We start from the raw sequence: 18,919 nt of genomic DNA on the forward strand, positions 1-18,919 counted from the left end.
TCGAAATTTGAGATGAAAACTTGAAAATATTTGAATCTGAAGTTAAAAATGAGTTTTTTCCCTAGTAAATAAACTTTTTAAGCTAAAATATTTCCTTTTTTTACTTTGATGATTCATTTTTAGCAGATATTTGCTCCTCATATGTTGTCCCAATGAGCTGTAATTATTTTAGTTTTTCTTCCTTTAATTAAATGCCAACAACAAAAAGAATTTTACAAATTTCTTTCAAAATTCATATTCCTTAAAATCCAGAAGGCAGAGAAATAAAAGTATTCAGATTATTCTGTGGTTGCACTATTTCCAGACTCCTGATGTTTCAGGATCTTGACGATGCCTCTGGTGGAAAAATAATTCCAAAGCTTGGAACTTTAGAAGTTAATGTTGCATTTGATTTATTTTTAGTTTGAGGTCAAAGTTTTGATTATTTTTGTAGGCTAGTGGTGATCACCTGACGTACATTTTCTGCTTTCATAACATTTTCCTGATTCTATGAAAAAAACAAATCCACCTCTTTCCTGAGTTTTTATTGCCTTTGAAGAAATCTATGAAAAAACGGCCAATCAGATCCAGGAGGCGGGTTTTAGCGCTGCCAATCACTTACGTATGCGATTCTAATTTTGCTAATAAAGAAACAACTTTCAGGGAAACCGTATCCACAGGCTTTTTTGGCTATGCTAACTAGCTTAGCATTCATGTCAGGCTATGCTAAGTAGCCTAGCATTCATGTCAGGCTATGCTAACTGCAGCGTAGCATGCAGCAAATGGGGAAAATAATCTCAAATATTGAGATTGAAATTTAAAAGTTAATTTAGAAACTTAATAAAATTAGAATTTGAAAAGTTTAAAAATTTCGATATTTGTGTTTTTCTAAGCACCTTATTTTGAGTATTTTCATAGATTTGTTATCTGATTGAGTTTCGTCAAATGTAGAATTCTAAAGTGACTCAGGGAGTATTTTAATCTCCCACCGTGAGTCAGAACCAGATGTGTGAAGTTGTTAATGGTCAGTCAGAGGAATAAAGGGCATACTTACCTGGCAGGGGTGACTCCATGATCCTGTAGGCGGATCGCCCAGGGTGAGGATCAGCCATTGCACTGTGGTGATCTGACCTCTGTGAATTCTCCACATGGAGAATCTCAACTGCACAATTTATGGTAGTGGGGGACTGCGTTCGCGCTCTCCCCTGTATTCATGTCAAATGATACATGTGTCCCAATAAACCAATATTACTATGAGCTGCAGACATGTTAAGAACTGTTCATCAGATCGGTTAGTTCTATGAAGCTTAAAGTGCTTAAAGCTTCATGTAATAAATGTAATTCTAAACTGTCTTTGGATGTTAATTTGTAAGTTATTTAACTGTAATATATAACTTTTATTTTAACAAAGTTTGTTAAAATTACTGTGACCGTTTATATGAGACAGGGTATTAGAAACATTACATAGACAGGAAGTGATTTCCACCAAAAACCTCATTTTAAGATTAATCATAAAAATTTTCTAGAAAATAAAAGTTCGAAATTTGAGATGAAAACTTGAAAAATATTTGAATCTGAAGTTAAAAATGAGTTTTTTCCCTAGTAAATAAACTTTTTAAGCTAAAATATTTCCTTTTTTTTACTTTTGATGATTCATTTTTAGCAGATATTTGCTCCTCATATGTTGTCCCAATGAGCTGTAATTATTTTAGTTTTTCTTCCTTTAATTAAACGCCAACAACAAAACGAATTTAACAAATTTCTATCAAAATTCATATTCCTTAAAATCCAGAAGGCAGAGAAATAAAAGTATTTTCAGATTATTCTGTGGTTGCACTATTTCCAGACTCCTGATGTTCAGGATCTTGACGATGCCTCTGGTGGAAAAATAATTCCAAAGCTTGGAACTTTAGAAGTTAATGTTGCATTTGATTTATTTTTAGTTTGAGGTCAAAGTTTTGATTATTTTTGTAGGCTAGTGGTGATCACCTGACGTACATTTTCTGCTTTCATAACATTTTCCTGATTCTATGAAAAAAAACAAATCCACCTCTTTCCTGAGTTTTTATTGCCTTTGAAGAAATCTATGAAAAACGGCCAATAAGATCCAGGAGGCGGGTTTTAGCGCTGCCAATCACTTACGTATGCGATGCTAATTTTGCTAATAGAGAAACAACTTTCAGGGAAACTGTATCCACAGGCTTTTGTGGCTATGCTAACTAGCTTAGCATTCATGTCAGGCTATGCTAAGTAGCCTAGCATTCATGTCAGGCTATGCTAGCTGCAGCGTAGCAGGCAGCAAACGGGAAAAATAATCTCAAATATTGTTATTGAAATTTAGAAGTTAATTTAGAAACTTAATAAAATTAGAATTTGAAAAGTTTAAAAATTTCAATATTTGTGGGTTTCTAAGTTTCTTATTTTGATTATCCACAGACTTTTGTGGCTATGCTAACTAGCCTAGCATTCATGTCAGGCTATGCTAACTAGCCTAGCATTCATGTCATTCTATGCTAAGTAGCCTAGCATTTATGTCAGGCTATGCTAGCTGCAGCATAGCAGACAGCAAACGGGGAAAATCTCAAATATTGAGATTGAAATTTAAAAGTTTCTCTGGAAAATTTCTGAAATTAAAATTTTTTTAAAGTTTAAATATGTCAAAATTTGTGAGTTTTTCTAAGTTTCTCATTTTGAGTATTTTTATAGAGTTATATTCGGATTGAGTTTAGTTAAACGTAAAAATTGTAAAGTGACTCAGGGAGTATTTTAATCTCCCACCGTGAGTCAGAACAAGATGTGTGAAGTTGTTAATGGTCAGTCAGAGGAATAAAGGGCATAATAACCTGGCAGGGGTGACTCCATGATCCTGTAGGTGGATCGCCCAGGGTGAGGATCAGCCATTGCACTGCGGTGATCTGACCTCTGTGAATTCTCCACATGGAGAATCTCAACTGCACAATTTATGGTAGTGGGGGACTGCGTTCACGCTCTCCGGTGGTATTCATGTCAAATGATAAATGTATCCCAATAAACCAATATTGGTATTAGGGTATTAGAAACATTACATAGGCAGGAAGTGATTTCCACCAAAAACCTCATTTTAAGATTAATCAGAGAAATTTTCTAGAAAATAAAAGTCTGAAATTTGAGACAAACCTTGAAAATATTTGAATCTGAAAAGTTAAAAATGAGTTTTTTCCCTAGTAAATAACTTTTTAAGCTAAAATATTTCCTTTTTTTACTTTTGATGATTCATTTTTAGCAGATATTTGCTCCTCATATGTTGTCCCAATGAGCTGTAATTATTTTAGTTTTTCTTCCTTTAATTAAACGCCAACAACAAAAAGAATTTTACAAATTTCTTTCAAAATTCATATTCCTTAAAATCCAGAAGGCAGAGAAATAAAAGTATTTTCAGATTATTCTGTGGTTGCTCTATTTCCAGACTCCTGATGTTTCAGGATCTTGACGATGCCTCTGGTGGAAAAATAATTCCAAAGCTTGGAACTTTAGAAGTTAATGTTGCATTTGATTTATTTTAGTTTGAGGTCAAAGTTTTGATTATTTTTGTAGGCTAGTGGTGATCACCTGACGTACATTTTCTGCTTTCATAACATTTTCCTGATTCTATGAAAAAAACAAATCCACCTCTTTCCTGAGTTTTTATTGCCTTTGAAGAAATCTATGAAAAACGGCCAATCAGATCCAGGAGGCGGGTTTTAGCGCTGCCAATCACTTACGTATGCGATGCTAATTTTGCTAATAGAGAAACAACTTTCAGGGAAACCGTATCCACAGGCTTTTGTGGCTATGCTAACTAGCTTAGCATTCATGTCAGGCTATGCTAAGTAGCCTAGCATTCATGTCAGGCTATGCTAGCTGTAGCGTAGCAGGCAGCAAATGGGGAAAATAATCTCAAATATTGAGATTGAAATTTAAAAGTTAATTTAGAAACTTAATAAAATTAGAATTTGAAAAGTTTAAAAATTTCAATATTTGTGAGTTTTTCTAAGCACCTTATTTTGAGTATTTTCATAGATTTGTTATCTGATTGAGTTTCGTCAAATGTAAAATTCTAAAGTGACTCAGGGAGTATTTTAATCTCCCACCGTGAGTCAGAACCAGATGTGTGAAGTTGTTAATGGTCAGTCAGAGGAATAAAGGGCATACTTACCTGGCAGGGGTGACTCCATGATCCTGTAGGCGGATCGCCCAGGGTGAGGATCAGCCATTGCACTGCGGTGATCTGACCTCTGTGAATTCTCCACATGGAGAATCTCACTGCACAATTTATGGCAGTGGGGGACTGCGTTCGCGCTCTCCCCTGTATTCATGTCAAATGATAAATGTGTCCCAATAAACCAATATTACTATGAGCTGCAGACATGTTAAGAACTGTTCATCAGATTGGTTAGTTCTATGAAGCTTAAAGTGCTTAAAGCTTCATGTAATAAATGTAATTCTAAACTGTCTTTGGATGTTAATTTGTAAGTTATTTAACTGTAATATATAACTTTTATTTTAAAAAAGTTTGTTAAAATTACTGTGACCGTTTATATGAGACAGGGTATTAGAAACATTACATAGACAGGAAGTGATTTCCACAAAAACCTCATTTTAAGATTAATCAGAGAAATTTTCTAGAAAATAAAAGTCTGAAATTTGAGACAAACCTTGAAAATATTTGAATCTGAAAAGTTAAAAATGAGTTTTTTCCCTAGTAAATAAACTTTTTAAGCTAAAATATTTCCTTTTTTTTACTTTTGATGATTCATTTTTAGCAGATATTTGCTCCTCATATGTTGTCCCAATGAGCTGTAATTATTTTAGTTTTTCTTCCTTTAATTAAACGCCAACAACAAAAAGAATTTTACAAATTTCTTTCAAAATTCATATTCCTTAAAATCCAGAAGGCAGAGAAATAAAAGTATTTTCAGATTATTCTGTGGTTGCTCTATTTCCAGACTCCTGATGTTTCAGGATCTTGACGATGCCTCTGGTGGAAAAATAATTCCAAAGCTTGGAACTTTAGAAGTTAATGTTGCATTTGATTTTTTTTAGTTTGAGGTCAAAGTTTTGATTATTTTTGTAGGCTAGTGGTGATCACCTGACGTACATTTTCTGCTTTCATAACATTTTCCTGATTCTATGAAAAAAAACAAATCCACCTCTTTCCTGAGTTTTTATTGCCTTTGAAGAAATCTATGAAAAACGGCCAATCAGATCCAGGAGGCGGGTTTTAGCGCTGCCAATCACTTACATATGCGATGCTAATTTTGCTAATAGAGAAACAACTTTCAGGAAAACCGTATCCACAGGCTTTTGTGGCTATGCTAACTAGCTTAGCATTCATGTCAGGCTATGCTAAGTAGCCTAGCATTCATGTCAGGCTATGCTGGCGGCAGCGTAGCAGGCAGCAAATGGGGAAAATAATCTCAAATATTGAGATTGAAATTTAAAAGTTAATTTAGAAACTTAATAAAATTAGAATTTGAAAAGTTTAAAAATTTCAATATTTGTGAGTTTTTCTAAGCACCTTATTTTGAGTATTTTCATAGATTTGTTATCTGATTGAGTTTCGTCAAATGTAAAATTCTAAAGTGACTCAGGGAGTATTTTAATCTCCCACCGTGAGTCAGAACCAGATGTGTGAAGTTGTTAATGGTCAGTCAGAGGAATAAAGGCATACTTACCTGGCAGGGTGACTCCATGATCCTGTAGGTGGATCGCCCAGGGTGAGGATCAGCCATTGCACTGCGGTGATCTGACCTCTGTGACTTCTCCACAAGGAGAATCTCAACTGCACAAATTATGGCAGTGGGGGACTGCGTTCGCGCTCTCCCCTGTATTCATGTCAAATGATAAATGTGTCCCAATAAACCAATATTACTATGAGCTGCAGACATGTTAAGAACTGTTCATCAGATTGGTTAGTTCTATGAAGCTTAAAGTGCTTAAAGCTTCATGTAATAAATGTAATTCTAAACTGTCTTTGGATGTTAATTTGTAACTTATTTAACTGTATATAAACTTTTATTTTAAAAAGTTTGTTAAATTACTGTGACCGTTTATATGAGACAGGGTATTAGAAACATTACATAGACAGGAAGTGATTTCCACCAAAACCTCATTTTAAGATTAATCATAAAAATTTTCTAGAAATAAAAGTTCGAAATTTGAGATGAAAACTTGAAATATTTGAATCTGAAGTTAAAAATGTGTTTTTTCCCTAGTAAATAAACTTTTTAAGCTAAAATATTTCCTTTTTTTTACTTTTGATGATTCATTTTTAGCAGATATTTGCTCCTCATATGTTGTCCCAATGAGCTGTAATTATTTTAGTTTTTCTTCCTTTAATTAAACGCCAACAACAAAAAGAATTTTACAATTTCTTTCAAAATTCATATTCCTTAAAATCCAGAAGGCAGAGAAATAAAAGTATTTTCAGGTTATTCTGTGGTTGCACTATTTCCAGACTCCTCATGTTTCAGGATCTTGACGATGCCTCTGGTGGAAAAATAATTCCAAAGCTTGGAACTTTAGAAGTTAATGTTGCATTGATTTATTTTTAGTTTGAGGTCAAAGTTTTGATTATTTTTGTAGGCTAGTGGTGATCACCTGACGTACATTTTCTGCTTTCATAACATTTTCCTGATTCTATGAAAAAAACAAATCCACCTCTTTCCTGAGTTTTTATTGCCTTTGAAGAAATCTATGAAAACGGCCAATCAGATCCAGGAGGCGGGTTTTAGCGCTGCCATCACTTACGTATGCGATGCTAATTTTGCTAATAGAGAAACAACTTTCAGGGAAACCGTATCCACAGGCTTTTGTGGCTATGCTAACTATCTTAGCGTTCATGTCAGGCTATGCTAAGTAGCCTAGCATTCATGTCAGGCTATACTAGCTTCAGCATAGCAGGCAGCAAATGGGGAAAATAATCTCAAATATTGAGATTGAAATTTAAAAGTTAATTTAGAAACTTAATAAAATTAGAATTTGAAAAGTTTAAAAATTTCAATATTGTGAGTTTTTCTAAGCACCTTATTTTGAGTATTTTCATAGATTTGTTATCTGATTGAGTTTGTCAAATGTAAAATTCTAAAGTGACTCAGGGAGTATTTTAATCTCCCACCGTGAGTCAGAACCAGATGTGTGAAGTTGTTAATGGTCAGTCAGAGGAATAAAGGGCATACTTACCTGGCAGGGGTGACTCCATGATCCTGTAGGCGGATCGCCCAGGGTGAGGATCAGCCATTGCACTGCGGTGATCTGACCTCTGTGACTTCTCCACATGGAGAATCTCAACTGCACAATTTATGGTAGTGGGGGACTGCGTTCGCGCTCTCCCCTGGTATTCATGTCAAATGATAAATGTGTCCCAATAAACCAATATTACTATGAGCTGCAGACATGTTAAGAACTGTTAATCAGATCGGTTAGTTCTATGAAGCTTAAAGTGCTTAAAGCTTCATGTAATAAATGTAATTCTAAACTGTCTTTGGATGTTAATTTGTAAGTTATTTAACTGTAATATATAACTTTCATTTTAACAAGTTTGTTAAAATTACTGGGACCGTTTATATGAGACAGGGTATTAGAAACATTACATAGACAGGAAGTGATTTCCACCAAAACCTCATTTTAAGATTAATCATAAAAATTTCTAGAAAATAAAAGTTCGAATTTGAGATGAAAACTTGAAAATATTTGAATCTGAAGTTAAAAATGAGTTTTTTCCCTAGTAAATAAACTTTTTAAGCTAAAATATTTCCTTTTTTTACTTTTGATGATTCATTTTTAGCAGATATTTGCTCCTCATATGTTGTCCCAATGAGCTGTAATTATTTTAGTTTTTCTCCTTTAATTAAATGCCAACAACAAAAGAATTTTACAAATTTCTTTCAAAATTCATATTCCTTAAAATCCAGAAGGCAGAGAAATAAAAGTATTTTCAGATTATTCTGTGGTTGCACTATTTCCAGACTCCTCATGTTTCAGGATCTTGACGATGCCTCTGGTGGAAAAATAATTCCAAAGCTTGGAACTTTAGAAGTTAATGTTGCATTTGATTTATTTTTAGTTTGAGGTCAAGTTTTGATTATTTTTGTAGGCTAGTGGTGATCACCTGACTACATTTCTGCTTTCATAACATTTTCCTGATTCTATGAAAAAAACTAATCCACCTCTTTCCTGAGTTTTTATTGCCTTTGAAGAAATCTATGAAAACGGCCAATCAGATCCAGGAGGCGGGTTTTAGCGCTGCCAATCACTTACGTATGCGATTCTAATTTTGCTAATAAAGAAACAACTTTCAGGGAAACCGTATCCACAGGCTTTTTTGGCTATGCTAACTAGCTTAGCATTCATGTCAGGCTATGCTAAGTAGCCTAGCATTCATGTCAGGCTATGCTAACTGCAGCGTAGCATGCAGCAAATGGGGAAAATAATCTCAAATATTGAGATTGAAATTTAAAAGTTAATTTAGAAACTTAATAAAATTAGAATTTGAAAAGTTTAAAAATTTCGATATTTGTGTTTTTCTAAGCACCTTATTTTTGAGTATTTTCATAGATTTGTTATCTGATTGAGTTTCGTCAAATGTAGAATTCTAAAGTGACTCAGGGAGTATTTAATCTCCCACCGTGAGTCAGAACCAGATGTGTGAAGTTGTTAATGGTCAGTCAGAGGATAAAGGGCATACTTACCTGGCAGGGTGACTCCATGATCCTGTAGGTGGATCGCCCAGGGTGAGGATCAGCCATTGCACTGCGGTGATCTGACCTCTGTGATTCTCCACATGGAGAATCTCAACTGCACAATTTATGGTAGTGGGGGACTGCGTTCGCGCTCTCCCCTGTATTCATGTCAAATGATAAATGTCCAATAAACCAATATTACTATGAGCTGCAGACATGTTAAGAACTGTTCATCAGATCGGTTAGTTCTATGAAGCTTAAAGTGCTTAAAGCTTCATGTAATAAATGTAATTCTAAACTGTCTTTGGATGTTATTTGTAAGTTATTAACTGTAATATATAACTTTCATTTTAACAAGTTTGTTAAAATTACTGGGACCGTTTATATGAGACAGGGTATTAGAAACATTACATAGCAGGAAGTGATTTCCACCAAAAACCTCATTTTAAGATTAATCATAAAATTTTCTAGAAAACAAAAGTTCGAAATTTGAGATGAAAACTTGAAAATATTTGAATCTGAAGTTAAAATGAGTTTTTTTCCCTAGTAAATAACTTTTTAAGCTAAAATATTTCCTTTTTTTTTACTTTTGATGATTCATTTTTAGCAGATATTTGCTCCTCATATGTTGTCCCAATGAGCTGTAATTATTTAGTTTTTCTTCCTTTAATTAAACGCCAACAACAAAAAGAATTTTACAAATTTCTTTCAAAATTCATATTCCTTAAAATCCAGAAGGCAGAGAAATAAAAGTATTTTCAGATTATTCTGTGGTTGCTCTATTTCCAGACTCCTGATGTTTCAGGATCTTGACGATGCCTCTGGTGGAAAAATAATTCCAAAGCTTGGAACTTTAGAAGTTAATGTTGCATTTGATTTATTTTTAGTTTGAGGTCAAAGTTTTGATTATTTTTGTAGGCTAGTGGTGATCACCTGACGTACATTTTCTGCTTTCATAACATTTTCCTGATTCTATGAAAAAAAACAAATCCACCTCTTTCCTGAGTTTTTATTGCCTTTGAAGAAATCTATGAAAAACGGCCAATCAGATCCGGAGGCGGGTTTTAGCGCTGCCAATCACTTACGTATGCGATGCTAATTTTGCTAATAGAGAACAACTTTCAGGGAAACCGTATCCACAGGCTTTTGTGGCTATGCTAACTAGCTTAGCATTCATGTCAGGCTATGCTAACTATCTTAGCGTTCATGTCAGGCTATGCTAGCTTCAGCGTAGCAGGCAGCAAATGGGGAAAAATAATCTCAAATATTGAGATTGAAATTTAAAGTTAATTTAGAAACTTAATAAAATTAGAATTTGAAAAGTTTAAAAATTTCAATATTTGTGAGTTTTTCTAAGCACCTTATTTTGAGTATTTTCATAGATTTGTTATCTGATTGAGTTTCGTCAAATGTAAAATTCTAAAGTGACTCAGGGAGTATTTTAATCTCCCACCGTGAGTCAGAACCAGATGTGTGAAGTTGTTAATGGTCAGTCAGAGGAATAAAGGGCATACTTACCTGGCAGGGGGTGACTCCATGATCCTGTAGGTGGATCGCCCAGGGTGAGGATCATCCATTGCACTGCGGTGATCCTCTGTGAATTCTCCCACATGGAGAATCTCAACTGCACAATTTATGGTAGTGGGGGACTGCGTTCACGCTCTCCCCTGTATTCATGTCAAATGATAAATGTGTCCCAATAAACCAATATTACTATGAGCTGCAGACATGTTAAGAACTGTTCATCAGATCGGTTAGTTCTATGAAGCTTAAAGTGCTTAAAGCTTCAGTAATAAATGTAATTCTAAACTGTCTTTGGATGTTAATTTGTAAGTTATTTAACTGTAATATAACTTTATTTTAACAAAGTTTGTTAAAATTACTGTGACCGTTATATGAGGACGGGTATTAGAACATTACATAGACAGGAAGTGATTTCCACAAAAACCTCATTTTAAGATTAATCAGAGAAATTTTCTAGAAAATAAAAGTTCGAAATTTGAGATGAAAACTTGAAAATATTTGAATCTGAAGTTAAAAATGAGTTTTTTCCCTAGTAAATAACTTTTTAAGCTAAAATATTTCCTTTTTTTACTTTTGATGATTCATTTTTAGCAGATATTTGCTCCTCATATGTTGTCCCAATGAGCTGTAATTATTTTAGTTTTTACTTCCTTTAATTAAACGCCAACAAAAAGAATTTTACAAATTTCTTTCAAAATTCATATTCCTTAAAATCCAGAAGGCAGAGAAATAAAAGTATTTTCAGATTATTCTGTGGTTGCACTATTTCCAGACTCCTGATGTTTCAGGATCTGACGATGCCTCTGGTGGAAAAATAATTCAAAGCTTGGAACTTTAGAAGTTATGTTGCATTTGATTTATTTTTAGTTTGAGGTCAAAGTTTTGATTATTTTTGTAGGCTAGTTGGTGATCACCTGACATACATTTCTGCTTTCATAACATTTTTCCTGATTCTATGAAAAAAAACTAATCCACCTCTTTCCTGAGTTTTTATTGCCTTTGAAGAAATCTATGAAAAACGGCCAATCAGATCCAGGAGGCGGGTTTAGCGCTGCCAATCACTTACGTATGCGATTCTAATTTTTGCTAATAAAGAAACAACTTTCAGGGAAACCGTATCCACAGGCTTTTTTGGCTATGCTAACTAGCTTAGCATTCATGTCAGGCTATGCTAAGTAGCCTAGCATTCATGTCAGGCTATGCTAACTGCAGCGTAGCATGCAGCAAATGGGGAAAATAATCTCAAATATTGTGATTGAAATTTAAAAGTTAATTTAGAAACTTAATAAATTAGAATTTGAAAAGTTTAAAAATTTCGATATTTGTGTTTTTCTAAGCACCTTATTTTGAGTATTTTCATAGATTTGTTATCTGATTGAGTTTCGTCAAATGTAAAATTCTAAAGTGACTCAGGAGTATTTTAATCTCCCACCGTGAGTCAGAACCAGATGTGTGAAGTTGTTAATGGTCAGTCAGAGGAATAAAGGGCATACTTACCTGGCAGGGGTGACTCCATGATCCTGTAGGTGGATTGCCCAGGGTGAGGATCAGCCATTGCACTGCGGTGATCTGACCTCTGTGAATTCTCCACATGGAGAATCTCAACTGCACAATTTATGGTAGTGGGGGACTGCGTTCGTGCTCTCCCCTGTATTCATGTCAAATGATACATGTGTCCCAATAAACCAATATTACTATGAGCTGCAGACATGTTAAGAACTGTTCATCAGATCGGTTAGTTCTATGAAGCTTAAAGTGCTTAAAGCTTCATGTAATAAATGTAATTCTAAACTGTCTTTGGATGTTAATTTGTAAGTTAACTGTAATATATAACTTTTATTTTAAAAAAGTTTGTTAAAATTACTGTGACCGTTTATATGAGACAGGGTATTAGAAACATTACATAGACAGGAAGTGATTTCCACCAAAAACCTCATTTTAAGATTAATCAGAAAAATTTTCTAGAAAATAAAAGTCTGAAATTTGAGACAAAAACTTGAAAATATTTGAATCTGAAAAGTTAAAAATGATTTTTTCCCTAGTAAATAAACTTTTAAAGCTAAAATATTTCCTTTTTTTTTACTTTTGATGATTCATTTTTAGCAGATATTTGCTCCTCATATGTTGTCCCAATGAGCTGTAATTATTTTAGTTTTTCTTCCTTTAATCAAACGCCAACAACAAAAAGAATTTTACAAATTTCTTTCAAAATTCATATTCCTTAAAATCCAGAAGGCAGAGAAATAAAAGTATTTTCAGATTATTCTGTGGTTGCTCTATTTCCAGACTCCTGATGTTTCAGGATCTTGACGATGCCTCTGGTGGAAAAATAATTCCAAAGCTTGGAACTTTAGAAGTTAATGTTGCATTTGATTTATTTTTAGTTTGAGGTCAAAGTTTTGATTATTTTTGTAGGCTAGTGGTGATCACCTGACGTACATTTTCTGCTTTCATAACATTTTCCTGATTCTATGAAAAAAACAAATCCACCTCTTTCCTGAGTTTTTATTGCCTTTGAAGAAATCTATGAAAAACGGCCAATCAGATCCAGGAGGCGGGTTTTAGCGCTGCCAATCACTTACATATGCGATGCTAATTTTGCTAATAGAGAAACAACTTTCAGGAAAACCGTATCCACAGGCTTTTGTGGCTATGCTAACTAGCTTAGCATTCATGTCAGGCTATGCTAAGTAGCCTAGCATTCATGTCAGGCTATGCTGGCGGCAGCGTAGCAGGCAGCAAATGGGGAAAATAATCTCAAATATTGAGATTGAAATTTAAAAGTTAATTTAGAAACTTAATAAAATTAGAATTTGAAAAGTTTAAAAATTTCAATATTTGTGAGTTTTTCTAAGCTTCTTATTTTGAGTATTTTCATAGATTTGTTATCTGATTGAGTTTCGTCAAATGTAAAATTCTAAAGTGACTCAGGGAGTATTTTAATCTCCCACCGTGAGTCAGAACCAGATGTGTGAAGTTGTTAATGGTCAGTCAGAGGAATAAAGGGCATACTTACCTGGCAGGGGTGACTCCATGATCCTGTAGGTGGATCGCCCAGGTGAGGATCAGCCATTGCACTGCGGTGATCTGACCTCTGTGACTTCTCCACAAGGAGAATCTCAACTGCACAAATTATGGCAGTGGGGGACTGCGTTCGCGCTCTCCCCTGTATTCATGTCAAATGATAAATGTGTCCCAATAAACCAATATTACTATGAGCTGCAGACATGTTAAGAACTGTTCATCAGATTGGTTAGTTCTATGAAGCTTAAAGTGCTTAAAGCTTCATGTAATAAATGTAATTCTAAACTGTCTTTGGATGTTAATTTGTAACTTATTTAACTGTAATATATAACTTTTATTTTAAAAAAGTTTGTTAAAATTACTGTGACCGTTTATATGAGACAGGGTATTAGAAACATTACATAGACAGGAAGTGATTTCCACCAAAAACCTCATTTTAAGATTAATCATAAAAATTTTCTAGAAAATAAAAGTTCGAAATTTGAGATGAAAACTTGAAAATATTTGAATCTGAAGTTAAAAATGTGTTTTTTCCCTAGTAAATAAACTTTTTAAGCTAAAATATTTCCTTTTTTTTACTTTTGATGATTCATTTTTAGCAGATATTTGCTCCTCATATGTTGTCCCAATGAGCTGTAATTATTTTAGTTTTTTCTTCCTTTAATTAAACGCCAACAACAAAAAGAATTTTACAAATTTCTTTCAAAATTCATATTCCTTAAAATCCAGAAGGCAGAGAAATAAAAGTATTTTCAGGTTATTCTGTGGTTGCACTATTTCCAGACTCCTCATGTTTCAGGATCTTGACGATGCCTCTGGTGGAAAAATAATTCCAAAGCTTGGAACTTTAGAAGTTAATGTTGCATTTGATTTATTTTTAGTTTGAGGTCAAAGTTTTGATTATTTTTGTAGGCTAGTGGTGATCACCTGACGTACATTTTCTGCTTTCATAACATTTTCCTGATTCTATGAAAAAAAAACAAATCCACCTCTTTCCTGAGTTTTTATTGCCTTTGAAGAAATCTATGAAAAACGGCCAATCAGATCCAGGAGGCGGGTTTTAGCGCTGCCAATCACTTACGTATGCGATGCTAATTTTGCTAATAGAGAAACAACTTTCAGGGAAACCGTATCCACAGGCTTTTGTGGCTATGCTAACTATCTTAGCGTTCATGTCAGGCTATGCTAAGTAGCCTAGCATTCATGTCAGGCTATACTAGCTTCAGCATAGCAGGCAGCAAATGGGGAAAATAATCTCAAATATTGAGATTGAAATTTAAAAGTTAATTTAGAAACTTAATAAAATTAGAATTTGAAAAGTTTAAAAATTTCAATATTTGTGAGTTTTTCTAAGCACCTTATTTTGAGTATTTTCATAGATTTGTTATCTGATTGAGTTTTGTCAAATGTAAAATTCTAAAGTGACTCAGGGAGTATTTTAATCTCCCACCGTGAGTCAGAACCAGATGTGTGAAGTTGTTAATGGTCAGTCAGAGGAATAAAGGGCATACTTACCTGGCAGGGGTGACTCCATGATCCTGTAGGCGGATCGCCCAGGGTGAGGATCAGCCATTGCACTGCGGTGATCTGACCTCTGTGACTTCTCCACATGGAGAATCTCAACTGCACAATTTATGGTAGTGGGGGACTGCGTTCGCGCTCTCCCTGTATTCATGTCAAATGATAAATGTGTCCCAATAAACCAATATTACTATGAGCTGCAGACATGTTAAGAACTGTTCATCAGATCGGTTAGTTCTATGAAGCTTAAAGTGCTTAAAGCTTCATGTAATAAATGTAATTCTAAACTGTCTTTGGATGTTAATTTGTAAGTTATTTAACTGTAATATACTTTCATTTTAACAAAGTTTGTTAAAATTACTGGGACCGTTTATATGAGACAGGGTATTAGAAACATTACATAGACAGGAAGTGATTTCCACCAAAAACCTCATTTTAAGATTAATCATAAAAATTTTCTAGAAAATAAAAGTTCGAAATTTGAGATGAAAACTTGAAAATATTTGAATCTGAAGTTAAAAATGAGTTTTTTCCCTAGTAATAAACTTTTTAAGCTAAAATATTTCCTTTTTTTACTTTTGATGATTCATTTTTAGCAGATATTTGCTCCTCATATGTTGTCCCAATGAGCTGTAATTATTTTAGTTTTTCTTCCTTTAATTAAATGCCAACAACAAAAGAATTTTACAAATTTCTTTCAAAATTCATATTCCTTAAAATCCAGAAGGCAGAGAAATAAAAGTATTTTCAGATTATTCTGTGGTTGCACTATTTCCAGACTCCTCATGTTTCAGGATCTTGACGATGCCTCTGGTGGAAAAATAATTCCAAAGCTTGGAACTTTAGAAGTTAATGTTGCATTTGATTTATTTTTAGTTTGAGGTCAAAGTTTTGATTATTTTTGTAGGCTAGTGGTGATCACCTGACGTACATTTTCTGCTTTCATAACATTTTCCTGATTCTATGAAAAAAAACTAATCCACCTCTTTCCTGAGTTTTTATTGCCTTTGAAGAAATCTATGAAAAACGGCCAATCAGATCCAGGAGGCGGGTTTTAGCGCTGCCAATCACTTACGTATGCGATTCTAATTTTGCTAATAAAGAAACAACTTTCAGGGAAACCGTATCCACAGGCTTTTTTGGCTATGCTAACTAGCTTAGCATTCATGTCAGGCTATGCTAAGTAGCCTAGCATTCATGTCAGGCTATGCTAACTGCAGCGTAGCATGCAGCAAATGGGGAAAATAATCTCAAATATTGAGATTGAAATTTAAAAGTTAATTTAGAAACTTAATAAAATTAGAATTTGAAAAGTTTAAAAATTTCGATATTTGTGTTTTTCTAAGCACCTTATTTTGAGTATTTTCATAGATTTGTTATCTGATTGAGTTTCGTCAAATGTAGAATTCTAAGTGACTCAGGGAGTATTTTAATCTCCCACCGTGAGTCAGAACCAGATGTGTGAAGTTGTTAATGGTCAGTCAGAGGAATAAGGGCATACTTACCTGGCAGGGGTGACTCCATGATCCTGTAGGTGGATCGCCCAGGGTGAGGATCAGCCATTGCACTGCGGTGATCTGACCTCTGTGAATTCTCCACATGGAGAATCTCAACTGCACAATTTGTGGTAGTGGGGGACTGCGTTCGCGCTCTCCCCTGGTATTCATGTCAAATGATAAATGTGTCCCATAAACCAATATTACTATGAGCTGCAGACATGTTAAGAACTGTTCATCAGATCGGTTAGTTCTATGAAGCTTAAAGTGCTTAAAGCTTCATGTAATAAATGTAATTCTAAACTGTCTTTGGATGTTAATTTGTAAGTTATTTAACTGTAATATATAACTTTCATTTTAACAAAGTTTGTTAAAATTACTGGGACCGTTATATGAGACAGGGTATTAGAAACATTACATAGACAGGAAGTGATTTCCACCAAAAACCTCATTTTAAGATTAATCATAAAAATTTTCTAGAAAACAAAAGTTCGAAATTTGAGATGAAAACTTGAAAATATTTGAATCTGAAGTTAAAAATGAGTTTTTTTCCCTAGTAAATAAACTTTTTAAGCTAAAATATTTCCTTTTTTTTACTTTTGATGATTCATTTTTAGCAGATATTTGCTCCTCATATGTTGTCCCAATGGCTGTAATTATTTTAGTTTTTCTTCCTTTAATTAAACGCCAACAACAAAAAGAATTTTACAAATTTCTATCAAAATTCATATTCCTTAAAATCCAGAAGGCAGAGAAATAAAAGTATTTTCAGATTATTCTGTGGTTGCTCTATTTCCAGACTCCTGATGTTTCAGGATCTTGACGATGCCTCTGGTGGAAAAATAATTCCAAAGCTTGGAACTTTAGAAGTTAATGTTGCATTTGATTTATTTTTAGTTTGAGGTCAAAGTTTTGATTATTTTTGTAGGCTAGTGGTGATCACCTGACGTACATTTTCTGCTTTCATAACATTTTCCTGATTCTATGAAAAAAACAAATCCACCTCTTTCCTGAGTTTTTATTGCCTTTGAAGAAATCTATGAAAACGGCCAATCAGATCCAGGAGGCGGGTTTTAGCGCTGCCAATCACTTACGTATGCGATGCTAATTTTGCTAATAGAGAAACAACTTTCAGGGAAACCGTATCCACAGGCTTTTGTGGCTATGCTAACTAGCTTAGCATTCATGTCAGGCTATGCTAACTATCTTAGCGTTCATGTCAGGCTATGCTAGCTTCAGCGTAGCAGGCAGCAAATGGAGAAAATAATCTCAAATATTGAGATTGAAATTTAAAAGTTAATTTAGAAACTTAATAAAATTAGAATTTGAAAAGTTTAAAAATTTCAATATTTGTGAGTTTTTCTAAGCACCTTATTTTGAGTATTTTCATAGATTTGTTATCTGATTGAGTTTCGTCAAATGTAAAATTCTAAAGTGACTCAGGGAGTATTTTAATCTCCCACCGTGAGTCAGAACCAGATGTGTGAAGTTGTTATGGTCAGTCAGAGGAATAAAGGGCATACTTACCTGGCAGGGGTGACTCCATGATCCTGTAGGTGGATCGCCCAGGGTGAGGATCATCCATTGCACTGCGGTGATCTGACCTCTGTGAATTCTCCACATGGAGAATCTCAACTGCACAATTTATGGTAGTGGGGGACTGCGTTCGCGCTCTCCCCTGGTATTCATGTCAAATGATAAATGTGTCCCAATAAACCAATATTACTATGAGCTGCAGACATGTTAAGAACTGTTAATCAGATCGGTTAGTTCTATGAAGCTTAAAGTGCTTAAAGCTTCATGTAATAAATGTAATTCTAAACTGTCTTTGGATGTTAATTTGTAAGTTATTTAACTGTAATATATAACTTTTATTTTAACAAAGTTTGTTAAAATTACTGTGACCGTTTATATGAGACAGGGTATTAGAAACATTACATAGACAGGAAGTGATTTCCACCAAAAACCTCATTTTAAGATTAATCAGAGAAATTTTCTAGAAAATAAAGTTCGAAATTTGAGATGAAAACTTGAAAATATTTGAATCTGAAGTTAAAATGAGTTTTTCCCTAGTAAATAAACTTTTAAGCTAAAATATTTCCTTTTTTTACTTTTGATGATTCATTTTTAGCAGATATTTGCTCCTCATATGTTGTCCCAATGAGCTGTAATTATTTTAGTTTTTCTTCCTTTAATTAAACGCCAACAACAAAAAGAATTTTACAAATTTCTTTCAAAATTCATATTCCTTAAAATCAGAAGGCAGAGAAATAAAAGTATTTTCAGATTATTCTGTGGTTGCACTATTTCCAGACTCCTGATGTTTCAGGATCTTGACGATGCCTCTGGTGGAAAAATAATTCCAAAGCTTGGAACTTTAGAAGTTAATGTTGCATTTGATTTATTTTTAGTTTGAGGTCAAAGTTTTGATTATTTTTGTAGGCTAGTGGTGATCACCTGACATACATTTTCTGCTTTCATAACATTTTCCTGATTCTATGAAAAAAAACTAATCCACCTCTTTCCTGAGTTTTTATTGCCTTTGAAGAAATCTATGAAAAACGGCCAATCAGATCCAGGAGGCGGGTTTTAGCGCTGCCAATCACTTACGTATGCGATTCTAATTTTGCTAATAAAGAAACAACTTTCAGGGAAACCGTATCCACAGGCTTTTTT

The 18,919-nt window shown here is 34.0% G+C and overlaps 1 protein-coding gene and 12 non-coding genes across 13 annotated transcripts in view; all 13 read left to right on the forward strand.

Annotated features, from left to right (window-relative positions):
- The window catches only part of LOC129377770 (transient receptor potential cation channel subfamily M member 4-like), a 58,778-nt gene that overhangs the window by 4,350 nt on the left and 35,509 nt on the right, over positions 1-18,919 (forward strand).
- On the forward strand, positions 1,026-1,187 carry LOC129377904 (U1 spliceosomal RNA). The gene has a single exon (XR_008607987.1). It is a non-coding gene; the product is annotated as a U1 spliceosomal RNA (small nuclear RNA).
- LOC129377919 (U1 spliceosomal RNA) lies at positions 2,815-2,976 on the forward strand. Its single transcript, XR_008608001.1, has one exon. It is a non-coding gene; the product is annotated as a U1 spliceosomal RNA (small nuclear RNA).
- On the forward strand, positions 4,146-4,306 carry LOC129377911 (U1 spliceosomal RNA). The gene has a single exon (XR_008607994.1). It is a non-coding gene; the product is annotated as a U1 spliceosomal RNA (small nuclear RNA).
- On the forward strand, positions 5,665-5,825 carry LOC129377917 (U1 spliceosomal RNA). The gene has a single exon (XR_008607999.1). It is a non-coding gene; the product is annotated as a U1 spliceosomal RNA (small nuclear RNA).
- On the forward strand, positions 7,172-7,333 carry LOC129377908 (U1 spliceosomal RNA). The gene has a single exon (XR_008607991.1). It is a non-coding gene; the product is annotated as a U1 spliceosomal RNA (small nuclear RNA).
- LOC129377912 (U1 spliceosomal RNA) lies at positions 8,680-8,839 on the forward strand. Its single transcript, XR_008607995.1, has one exon. It is a non-coding gene; the product is annotated as a U1 spliceosomal RNA (small nuclear RNA).
- On the forward strand, positions 10,189-10,348 carry LOC129377920 (U1 spliceosomal RNA). Its single transcript, XR_008608002.1, has one exon. It is a non-coding gene; the product is annotated as a U1 spliceosomal RNA (small nuclear RNA).
- LOC129377905 (U1 spliceosomal RNA) lies at positions 11,692-11,853 on the forward strand. Its single transcript, XR_008607988.1, has one exon. It is a non-coding gene; the product is annotated as a U1 spliceosomal RNA (small nuclear RNA).
- Positions 13,211-13,371, forward strand: LOC129377913 (U1 spliceosomal RNA). The gene has a single exon (XR_008607996.1). It is a non-coding gene; the product is annotated as a U1 spliceosomal RNA (small nuclear RNA).
- On the forward strand, positions 14,734-14,895 carry LOC129377910 (U1 spliceosomal RNA). Its single transcript, XR_008607993.1, has one exon. It is a non-coding gene; the product is annotated as a U1 spliceosomal RNA (small nuclear RNA).
- Positions 16,245-16,406, forward strand: LOC129377915 (U1 spliceosomal RNA). The gene has a single exon (XR_008607997.1). It is a non-coding gene; the product is annotated as a U1 spliceosomal RNA (small nuclear RNA).
- On the forward strand, positions 17,763-17,924 carry LOC129377903 (U1 spliceosomal RNA). The gene has a single exon (XR_008607986.1). It is a non-coding gene; the product is annotated as a U1 spliceosomal RNA (small nuclear RNA).

Source organism: Poeciliopsis prolifica, unplaced genomic scaffold, assembly GCF_027474105.1.
Source record: "Poeciliopsis prolifica strain line A6 unplaced genomic scaffold, Auburn_PproV2 SCAFFOLD049, whole genome shotgun sequence".
NCBI classification, from domain to species: domain Eukaryota; kingdom Metazoa; phylum Chordata; class Actinopteri; order Cyprinodontiformes; family Poeciliidae; genus Poeciliopsis; species Poeciliopsis prolifica.